We start from the raw sequence: 11,977 nt of genomic DNA on the forward strand, positions 1-11,977 counted from the left end.
TCGTACATGACATTCCTTAACACCGGACCCAGGATGGAACCTTGCGGGACTCCTGAGGTTATGTGAAAGCACTTCCGACCCACCTCCGTGTCGTATACTAGTACGCGATTCTGGAAGTAGCTTCCGAGAATCTTGTACAAGTACTCCGGTATCCCCAGACGCAAGAGCGCATCAGCAATAGCAGCCCAACTGGCGCTATTAAATGCATTCCTTACATCCAGAGTCACTACCCCGCAAAAGCGAATTCCCCTCCTCTTAGGCTCGAGTGCTTTCTCGGCGGTTTTTGTAACCGACAAGATAGCGTCTACGGTGGACCTCCCCTTCCGGAAGCCATACTGGTTGCTCGAGAGACCATTTACGCCCTCAGTGAACTTCAACATTCTATTGAGGATGATCTTTTCGAGCACCTTCCCCGCCGTGTCAATCAAGCATATTGGTCTATATGCCGACGGGTCTCCGGGTGGTTTCCCCGCCTTTGGCAATAGTACCAGGCTCTGCCTCTTCCAAGCTTCTGGGAAAACTCCCTCGTCCAGGCATTTCTGCATAGCAGACCTGAACATCTCGGGAGCTTCTGCAATAGCTACTTTTAAGGCCAGGTTCGGAACTCCGTCCGGACCTGGGGCCTTACCTACGCTAAGGGACTTAGCTATCCCCGCAAGTTCCACATCGGTGACCCTTTCCTCATCGCCAGCCCCAGTCCCCGGCTGTCCTACGAAAGGAGGCCAAGGACTAGGATCATGACGCGGAAAAAGTCCTCCAATGATCCCCTCCAACATCTCTGGAGATTGCTCTGTAGGAGCCATCACACCTCTCGTCTTGGCCATAACGATCCTGTAGGCATCACCCCACGGGGTCGTATTGGCACTCTGACAGAGACCCTCAAAGCAGGCCTTCTTGCTTGCTCTTATCTCGGTCTTGAGCGCGGCTTTTGCAGCGGCGAACACCACCCGCCGTTCGTTTCGCTCTTCCTCTGATCGTGCTCGCTGCATCCGCCGCCTAGCCCGTAGGCAGGCGCGGCGCAGGTCCGCAATCGCGTCGGTCCACCAGTAAGCCGGTGGCCTCCCATTTCTAGGGTGGACTCTCCTAGGCATGGTCGCATCACACGCACGTGAGAGCACCGCTACCAGCTCGTCGCCGTCTAAACCGAGTAAGTTTCGCTCACGGCGGAGCGCTTCCCTAAATACCTCTTCGTCGAAGTATGATGTCTTCCACCTACACAGATAAAACAAAACGTGTAAACTTCCGCTAAAAATGATGCACATAAAGGGAATGCGAGCATAAGCACAAATTTACGCGTGAGCTGAATTTCTCATTACTGATTCCTCATATACGTGTAAATTTCATGCATCGCGGAATGACTACTGGTCGGCATATTCACCACACATATTCACCACACAATTGAAATGATGTTTGCGAAATTCTTCGTCCAAGTGTCTAGGAAACAACAAAGAAATACACAATTTTCGGCAAAACCGTTTATCTTTATTTGACACTGAAATGCATTGTTAGGAAGTGCATATATTGCAATCGTATCAATCGTATCTTAGATCATTTTCTACGGCTGATATTTCGTCTTGGATAGCTATCCGTGAGCGGCGCCGGGAAGCTGAAATGCAATCAATTGGAAAAAAAAGTTCCATCACACTGCTTTTCTGTTCAAATAACACAATTTCATAATCTTACCGATAGTTTACTTACAGTAAACACTGTTCACCTGTCTCGTAGCGTTCACCAACTTGAAATTGAAGATAAATTACCACTTAGCACTGGTTAAATCTGCAAATTTGTACGAGAAATTTCACGACTTGCGCAAGGGCAATATGGCTGACTGTGAACATGCCGGCTGGAGTTGTCATAGCTACGTCAATGAAAATTACACGATGTCATGTAAATCTATATATATAAAAATGAATTTCCGTCTGTCTGTCTGTCTGTCTGTCTGTCTGTCTGTCTGTCTGTCTGTCTGTCTGTCTGACCGCTATGCATTCGGAAACTACTGAACCGATCGGTGTGAAATTTTGTATGTGGGTATGTTTGAGGCCGGGGAAGGTTCTTAGCTTGGTGTGAGATCTCTCCGGTCTCTGGAACGGGAGGCTCCCATGCAGATGAGTCTTCGGGGCACTACTCTAAGGAGCTGTGTGTCAAAAAACACAGTAGGCAGGCAGTACGACGATTGCCGGGACAGCTACCTATGTGCAATAAACATTTCAAAAGTGGTTCATTTTTTAAAACTAAAGGCACACGAAATGGAACGTGAAACCCGCTTTTGACCCCGGGAGAATCTTGACGCTCCAGGGGGAAACTTCACTAGGCCCCAAGCAGCTGGTCTGAGCCGCGGCCGCTTTCGGGGTGGGCACAGAAGGCTTCTTATGCTCCCGGGTCCCAGGGCGTTGTAAGTGTGGGGTAGTTTTCGGATGTGGGTGGTCCTGAAAAGTGGTTAAATTCGCTTAGTACGTACCTATTTTATTTCTATCTATTCTACAACAGGGGGGTAATGCGACGTGAGTGGTGTCCAGTAACTGGCACCACGTAGAACTTGACGGTCCGGCGAAGACGACGCTGGACTCCTCTGGACTCGAGGCAGAATACATGGTCTGGTGCTGTAGGTCGGACTTCTGGACAACACGAGGCATGGATTCTTCCAGACAAACTATTTGCTAAAAGCCCAGAATGCAACGGGACTCCAGACGAAGTTCAGGTGGCCAATTATTTCACGTGAGTGGTAAAGGCTTCTGGTACCAAACCTTTCGGGATTATTTTAAAAATGACTCCAAGCACTCTGCTTGGGATTCCTCCAGAAATTTCTTCGGGAGTTGTTCCAGGATTCCTCTGTGAATTCCTTCAGGGATTCGTCTAAAAATTCCTACAGGGATTCGTCTAGGAATTCCTCTATAAAGTCCGCTAGAGATTCCGCTAAAAATTCCTCCAGGTATTCCCCTAGATATACCTTAAGCAATTCCTCTAGAGATACCACCAGGAGTTCATCCAGGAACTTCTCCAGGAAATCTTTCGGGGATTTGTCAAAGAATTCCTCCAGGGATTCTTCCCGAAAGTTCTCCAGTGATTCTTCAAGAAAACCCTCCAAAAATTCCTCTAGGGATTTCTCTAAAGATTTCTCCAGGAGATCCTTAGAAGATAGCTCATGGATTTTCTCTAGAGATTTCTCCAGAAATTCTCTCAGGTATGTCTACTGGAATTCCTTCAGAAGCTCACCCAGGCATTCCTTCAGGAGTTCCTCTAGCGATTGCTCTTGAAATTCCTCCACGAATTCCTTTAGGAATTCCTCCAGGAATTCTTTCAGAAATACCTCCAGGCATTCCTCCAGGGATTTCTATAGTGATTTCTCCAGGGATTCATCCAGCCATTCCTTCTGGATTTAATTCTGGTACCCCTCCAGGAATGCTTTTGAGAATTCCACCAGGAATTACCCCAGGAATTCCTGCAGATATTAACTCAGGAATTCCTGCTGAATTTACCTCAGGAATTCTGGATTTCATTCAGGCATTTCCTGCAGGATTGCCACTAAGAATACCTCCAGAAATCACCCCAAGAATTGATCCAGAAAATCCTCCAGAGATTATTTTTTGAAATTCTTTTAAGAATTTCTTCAGTAATTCCTCCAGGATTTTTTACGGGAATTCTTCCAGGGTTTCCTTCAGAAGTTTTTCCATAAATTTCTCCTCCAGGTATTGCTCCATGGATTCCTCCAGAGATTTCACCAGAAATTGATTCACGGGATCCCTCCAGGAATCCCACCAGCATTTCCTCCAGGAATTCCTTCAGGAATTTTTACAGGTATTTACCAGAAATTCCTTCAGGGATTCCTCCAAAGATTATTCCAGAGATTCCTCCAGGAATTCTTTCGATAATTCCTCCAATAATTCATCCAGATGTTCTTCTAAGATTTTTTCCTGGAATTCCTCCAGACATTCCTCTGGAAATTGCTAATGGAATTTCTGCAGGGATTTCTTAAGGAGATTTCTCAAGGATTCATCGAGGAATTACTCCAGGTATTTCTCTAGAGATACCTCATGAAATTCCTGTAGAAAATCCACTAGGGATTCCTCGAAGAAATCATTCTCCCGGAGTTTATACACGCATTATTCCACGAATTCAGGGATTCCTCCAGGAATTGGTTCAATGGATACCTCCAGTAATTCCACCAGGTTTTCCCAGTATTTTACCAGTAATTTCTCGAGGAATTTACCAGAAATACCTTCAAGGATTCCACTAAAGATTCATCCTCCAGTAATTCATCCAGATATTCGTGCAAGAATTCTTAATGGAATTACTGCAGAAATACCTCTGGGAATTTCTCTAGGAATTTATTACTCGCGCTGTCTGTCTGTCTGACCCTTATGCATTCGGAAACCACTTATCCGATCGGTGTGAATTTTGTAGGTAGATATTTTTGGGCCGGGGAAGATTCTTAGCATACAGATAACTTTCAAATCACACTGTTCCATTTTCTTTACGGACCAACTGCTAAAATTTACAACATAGGGTCGGAGACCATTTGGGCAGGGGGAGCCAATTTTGGGCACTTGCTGCTATAACTCAGTCAATTTTGAACAGATCGACTTGATTTTTAGGACACGATCAGCATGTTCAAAAATTGAAGTCAATCGGTTTTAATGTGACTGTGTTATAGCGGAAAGTGCGCAAAATAGGACCACCTACCCAAATGGTACCATACCCTACCTAAATGTTTCCTTCTTTTTATCGAAGGTTTTTCTTTCGAGTGGCGCTGTTGTGTAGTTTATGGCAGTTGAACTGTAAATTCTATGGTCGAGTTGTCTGTTTAAGTTACATTGATAAAAAGTTGGTTAGCAATTAAACCACTAAACAGTATTCTTTATCTGAGACAAATGTACCAAATGGAAGATAACGTGCCTCTGAAGCCGGGCTTCCGATGTTTATACAAATGAGTTTACATACTCTTTGGAGCCATACAACTAATTATTTAATTAAATGATCAACAAGATTTTTGAACGGTTCAATTTGTCCTCATGGTGGGTGGCTATGTTCATATGTAGAACAAGCTAAGTATATAATCAAAACATTAGAAAAACTGTGCAAGAGCAACAAATAAAATGGGCAATACAAGGTTTGCCGGGTCAGCTAGTTAATGATAAAGTTGGGTGAAATATAATGGATCAGTTTATTTTAGCAATACATATGGATCAATGTTAGGAAATAAAGTCTGTGCATGATATTCAACAGAGATTTACAGTTGAAATAGAATTACGCTTCGCAGCTTTAAGCGATTTTTCACTTTACACTATAGCTAAGTTTAAATATTTTTTTCTGTGTACGAGGGCTTGGCCTTGGCCTAGCCGCCTCTTCTTCTATCCGCTGTCTGCTGTTGTTGTAGTCGATACTGTAGCGAACCGCCAGGTGGTCGCTGTGAGTGTAGCCATCATCTACTCTCCAGTTCGAACTACTTGTTAGGCCAGGACTACAAAAGGTCACGTCAATAATTGACTCCGCTCCATTTCGACTATAGGTACTCTTGGTACCGACGTTAGCCAAGTCGACATCTAAGATGGCCAGTGTTTCTAGCAGGATCTGACCCCGCTGGTTCGTGAAACGGCTTCCCCATTCCACAGCCCAGGCATTAAAGTCACCCGCTATTACCACCGGCCTTCGCCCTGTTAGCACGGTCGTTAAGCGGTCCAGCATTTGCGTGAACCGCTCGATCGGCCACCGCGGAGGCGCATAACAACAGCTACAGAAGAAGACCCCGTTTACTTTGGCGACCACGAAGCCCTCATAGGTAGTAGACACCAACTCCTGCTGGTGGCGGTTTGTGCTGGAGGGTTTGCTCGATTGGTTATTCACTGGTGGTGGACAGTCGATCGACTGTTCGCGCAGTCTATCATTTGATTCTTGGGGTCTGTGCTCTCGAGATTCGGGGCGTTGCTTCATTGTATCTTCGCTTTAATACTAATATTCCTTGTTTGATTACTTGACCATTATGTACAGGCGCTTAACTCATTCTATTTCATAGATTGCCAGATTTAAGGGTAATGGTTCAATAGGGTGTTAGCTATCAGAGTGGATTAGAACGAGTTGGCGCCTACAATACACCAACACTGACACACACACTCCAATGCTTACACGCACACATGCACCTACAACTAGCTGTAAAAGACCAGTGGGCGGGACAATGGTGCCTACCCAACAGTTGTAGGTGGGGTGTTTGGCTTAGCTACATGACCTGGTCCGGCAAGCCCATAAACATCAATTGGTAGACGTATTGCCTAGTGAAAAGACAACGCAGATGGGCGAAAGCCAGGGGATGCGTTGATAATAGCAGAATAGCAGAATAGCAGAAACTACTCAAAGAATTCCTCCAGAAATTCTTCCAGGAACTCCTGCATATTTTTTTCAGGAATTTCTCCAGAAAAACCTCTAGGAAAATCAAGAGATATTCTTCAAGGGATTTCTCCTGAAATTCCTCCAGGAATTTCTCCATGGACTTATCCAGGGGATCCTCCAGAGATTCCTCCAGGGATTATTCCTGGGCTGCAAAATGGTGAGTCGATAAGAAGAGCGTTCTTCCAGGGATTCTACCAGAAATTTCTCTATGAACTTTTCAGGGATTTCTTCAAAAATTTCTCCAGGAATTCATCCTGGAATTCCTTCACGGATTTTTTCAGTAATTCCTTCTAGGATTAGAGTAGGGATTTCTCCAGGATTTCCAAGAATTCCTTTAGAAATACCTCCAGGAATTCCTCCAAGTAATCCTCCTGAAGATCCTTCAGGAATTCCTTCTGGAATGCCTCCACGGGTTGTTCTCCAGAAATTTCTCCACCAAATCTTCCAGAATTGCTATTACAGTTTTTGTGAGTTTGTATGTTTCTCCAGAAATTCGTTCCGGATTTTCTCCAGAAATTTGTCCCGAAGTTTCTCCACAAATTCCTCCAGGAATTTCTCCACGGACTACTCCAGAAACTCTTCCAATTGTTCTTCCAGGAAATCTTCCACGGGTTTTTCCGAGGATTCCTTAAGAAATGCCTGCACTTATTCCTCCAGAAATTCAGGGTTTCCTTCCGAAATTGTCCCAGGGATTCCACTGGGGTTTACTCCTTAGATTCCTCCACCAGAGATTTCTCCAGGAACTCCTGCAAGGATTTTTAAATGAATTCCTCGAGTAATTCTTCCATAATTTAGGAGTTCCTCCAGCAATTCATCCAGGAATGATATGGATTCATCCACGGATTCCTTTTGTTATCCCTCTAGGGATTCATCCTATAATTTCTTCACGGATTCTTTCAGTATTTATCACTGAATGTATTTACTACACATTACATACTACTTTATAGTGAACTTACAGTACTTATCAATGAACAAATCTTTGATCTAAAGACACCAATTGTTAGTTCGATCAAGGGCTCGGGCTCCGGCTGATTGTAAATAAGATAACAATTGAATTAAAAACACTTACGTGTATGATCCCTCGAAGTTTTCTTGATCAACGGTCAACAGCTCGACTGGTCCGCAGTCGCACTTACAGGAAGGTTTCACTGCACTTCACTGGCACATCAGTAAAAATATCCGCGATCATGGTCCAGAGCAAGTTCAGCCACAACGTACTCCACCATGCTCACTTCTTGCGTTGCGTTGCGTTGCGTAGTAGCGGAGTAATTCGTAGATTGCATACTGAAAGTTGTCATGTTAAAACTTTAATACTTCTATTCTAATTGCTTATGGAATGCTATTTGGGAAGTAACAGCTATCCAATCAGAGATTGAAGTAAAAAAGACATGAAAACTTTCATTGCCGGCCACGCCCATCTTCTCCGTTACGAGGATAGGAAAGGATGTGATGATATGACACCTACTTTATGAAAGGTCAACGACTCACCTACGCCCCCATAAGTAACTCCACCATGCTTACTTCTGATTTCATAAAGTCATCCTTAAGAAATTTTCACATCAATAAAAGTGATGAGATCAGTTACGATCATGCGTATTTCATAAGGTATTGCCATGAATATTATTCTGGTTGATGGTCTTTCATAAGGTTCGTAATGAAATCGAGAATTTAGTTACTTTTGATGAATCATATGGTTCAATTTATGTTCTTCCTAAGATGCTTTGGTTAAGTGTAGGGTGACGATGGATATTATTGGCATGTTTGATTTCTTCGTCATGAGGGGTTTTGCGGACCAAATTTCCTGAAACTTGGTCGTATAAATCAGCTTGAAAGGGAAGGATTTAAGGCCAACTCTGAGTTCAACAGCTAAAAAAAAACACTTGACGAAGAGGACAAAACTGCCGAAATTTCACAATTCTAGATTGAGTTTAAATAAGGGCGAAAGTAACATGAGCGAGTTCTCTTCATCGACTCTCTCTTCTTCAAATTAAAGTGACAAGATGCAAACACGGTTGAAATTTTTGGTCATAAATCGCTCGGTTGCGATGCAATCTAGCGTCTAAGTGTAAAAAAGTTCGATTGAATTTGCATCTTGTCACTTTTATTTGCAGAAGAGAGAGTCGATGAAGAGAACTCTCTTATGTTACTTTCGCCCTTATTTAAACTCAATCTAGAATTTCCCGTAGCTCATCATCAGATAGTTCTAGATTTCAGGTAGCAGGCTGTGCGCGCGAGCGGCTGCATTTTCAAAACTGTTACACGTTTTCTTTGCTCCGTTTCGCATTGTTTTGATTATGTCCGGCCGATTTGATACAAGCCTGATAGGACGTAGAAGTCTCTACATATCTTTCTTAGGTGTCCAAGTAATCTTCCTTTTCTATTCCTGTGAGCTGAGGTCGTGGTCGGGACAGCTTTCGGCCTTTGAAGGATTGCGTCAATCTTGTCTTAGGGTCAGTGATTAACCCCAAATCTCTGTGAATTGGTAACGGACGCGAAGGAGGCAATTCTCATAACAGCGGTCTGAGACTGTACCATCAACGAAATTGTGCGATTTGCTTTATGCTAATGCTAATGGATAGCTCTTGATGTCATGGTCATGGTCCACTTTGCCGACAACTTCGCATACAACCCAAAAAAGGTTTCAACTAGTTAAATACATTTAAGCATTACAAAACTACGCTTGTTGTTCACAACCTGAGCTCGAAATGGAATATGCATGAATGAAAGGGAGAAAGAGCTAGCAAAAGGAGAAGTCAATATTTAGTTTCTTATACTAAAATTTAATAATTATTAGTGGGAGTGGACCTGGTGTGATGGTTAGAACACTTGACTATCACGCCGAGGACCTGGGATCGAATCCCACTCCCGACAAACTCGCAAAATGTGAGTTCTTCCTTCGGAAGGGAAGTAAAGCGTGGGTCCCGAGATGAACTAGCCCAGGACTAAAAATCTCGCTAATACAGATAAAAAAAAAATAATTATTAGATACCGTAATCCGGGGTCAAATTGATCACTTTAAAACAACTTTTGCGGATAACATCAGTGCCTGTTCGAATATTGCCAAAAAAAATTCTGTAAAACCAATACCCAGTGGATCTCCATGAAACCATGTGACAGAATTTTGTTCAACAAATTTAAACTTTAAGTTAAATAACTTCAAATATCAAAATATTGGAAATGCCACTTTGGGGCGAAATTGATCAGTATACAATTAAGCATCGGTTGGAAAGGAAAATTTCCTTCACCGCTTAATTTTGCTCTTCTGAAACCGAATAACGCGTCTAAAATCTTACAACTAGTGAATTTAATACTTTAAATTCAAAATTAAATTTTGAAATTTCCCCTTAAACGCCTAAAGGTAGGCAATTTCATTTGAAATAAGCGATTTCTATCACAATAATGACTATTTCTTCATAAAATGGACTTTTTATAACTATTTCATGTTCTAATAAGCTGCATAACATCCCAACCAAAGCTCCACAAAAATGTTAAAACAGAGAATTCATGGGGAATCCTATTTGCAATTGATTGTTTAGCAGCAATGATTTCAGCTGAATAAGAAATACATTGCAAATTCCTTGAAAAAATAAGGCAAAACTTACTTTTTTCTAGAAAATTAAAAGTTTTTATTCATCTCTAGACATCTACGAATCAGATGACATAAAAAGTTTAAGATCATTACGACGCTTAAGAGTTCCTAGTATGGAATTACAATGTAGTACCCGAGTGATCAATTTGACCCCGGTTTACGGTATATAAAATATTTACGGTCACCGTGTATATTTTGATAACGCCATATCTGTATCCAATTTATTGAATAAATATCTCATCGTGAGCATGAGTTATGACACCGGACATTTACTGCCTATCGTGCATCAGTGGAGATCGTATCCATTATACCGTGAAAACTGACGCCGACGATGAGTAGGTACCAGCCATGAGAGGTGTTAGAGAAAATGGTGAAAACTGGAAAATTTTCCAATGCCTTCAACAACAGAAGTAGAAACTGTATCAAACATGTTGAATCGACTTCATCATCGGCATCACGTGCGCAGTGGGTGTTGTCAAATCACCATCAGTCCGATCGTCGTCGCGGCGATTCCGCGGCTCCTAGCTACACTGCACCGGGAGAGCTGGAAAAGTGAATTTCAAAATTGAAAGTTTTTTGCCCTCTTTGGTGCCGCCACCAAATGTGTCCGTTTGGCAAGGTTGAGGCCAACGGGCTTGGTAAAAGAGCGTCACTGATGGGTGGCGCTGTGATTCAAGTAGCATAAAATTACTTTTTATAGGGTCCATAGGATCGAAGTGGTGAACGTTCGAGTATACAGCAAGATCACGCCGAGGGTGACGGGCTCGATTCTTGGTCAGTTCAGGAACTTTTTGTAATGTAAATTAGATTTACTTGCTTTTGCAATGCCCATGGTGTATCTTAACTGTCACACGATATACAGGGGATAGACAAAATGATCGGGACAGGCAAAATTTTCCCTTCTCAAAAAATATTCAAATATCTGTAACTTTTCGAAAAGTGCATCAAATATTCTCAAATTTTTACTGTAAGTGGATCAACTAGTTGTGTATCAGTGGACAAAATTTGGAAACGATCGGGCTATTCTGCACGAAGTTATAAAGATTCTAGATAAAGATATATTTATCCGATAGCCAACTTTAAGCTGTTATATCTCCGGATTCAATGAACCGAATGCAATGAAATTTTGACCGTTTACGACTTATATAATGAGCTCTGAAAAACGTTTGACTCAGCTTGAAATTATTCATAAGAGAAAAAGTTATAGCAATTTCATTTATTATATGATTTTTTAGTAAATTGTTCTATTTTTAATATGCATCCCATTACTTTTTCAATGAATTGCTGGCTATGTTGTTACTTTCTTTCAAAACATATTTATATTCAAGATAATTAGAGGGAATATAAATGAACTATAATTAGCATCTTGAATTATGAAACGATGTTGAAATTTAAGAAAATTTGGTGTTTTATTAGAAAAATAATCTAATCGTTATAATTTTCTTCCGTGTTAAGAATTTTAAGTTAAGTCAAAAGTTTTTCATATAAGTTATAAATGGTCAGAATTTCATTGCATTCAGTTTATTGAATCCGGAGATATAACAGCTCAAAGTTGGCTATCTGATAAATATATCTTTATCTAGAATCTTTATAACTTCGTGCAGAATAGCCCGATCGTTTCCAAATTTTGTTCACTGATACACAACTAGTTGATCCACTTACAGTAAAAATTTGAGAATATTTGATGCACTTTTCGAAAAGTTACAGCTATTTGAATATTTTTTGAGAAGGGAAAATTTTGCCTGTCCCGATCATTTTGTCTATCCCCTGTACGTATGCAAAAATAACCATAGCCAGAGAAAGTTCTCAGTTAATAACTGGAAATGCTAATAGAATACTAAGCTTAAAAGCACGCACTGCTCCAATGCGAACGTTACGCCAAGAAGAGGAGAGAGAAAGAAATAATACGAAAACATTTCTTCTTCAGGTGAATATCAATATTATGGTTAGAGACTTCAACGATGGCGATAACAATTTAGATGACAAATTCTAATGGTTTGAATCTCC

General features: G+C 41.7%; 1 long non-coding RNA gene across 1 annotated transcript; it reads left to right on the top strand.

Annotated features, from left to right (window-relative positions):
* The first annotated feature begins 1,175 nt into the window (after positions 1–1,175).
* LOC134291392 (uncharacterized) lies at positions 1,176–2,902 on the top strand. Its single transcript, XR_009999067.1, has 2 exons — positions 1,176–2,392; positions 2,488–2,902. It is a non-coding gene; the product is annotated as an uncharacterized LOC134291392 (long non-coding RNA).
* Positions 2,903–11,977: the final 9,075 nt, after the last annotated feature.

This window comes from Aedes albopictus, chromosome 3, assembly GCF_035046485.1.
Source record: "Aedes albopictus strain Foshan chromosome 3, AalbF5, whole genome shotgun sequence".
Classification (NCBI taxonomy): Eukaryota; Metazoa; Arthropoda; class Insecta; order Diptera; family Culicidae; genus Aedes; species Aedes albopictus.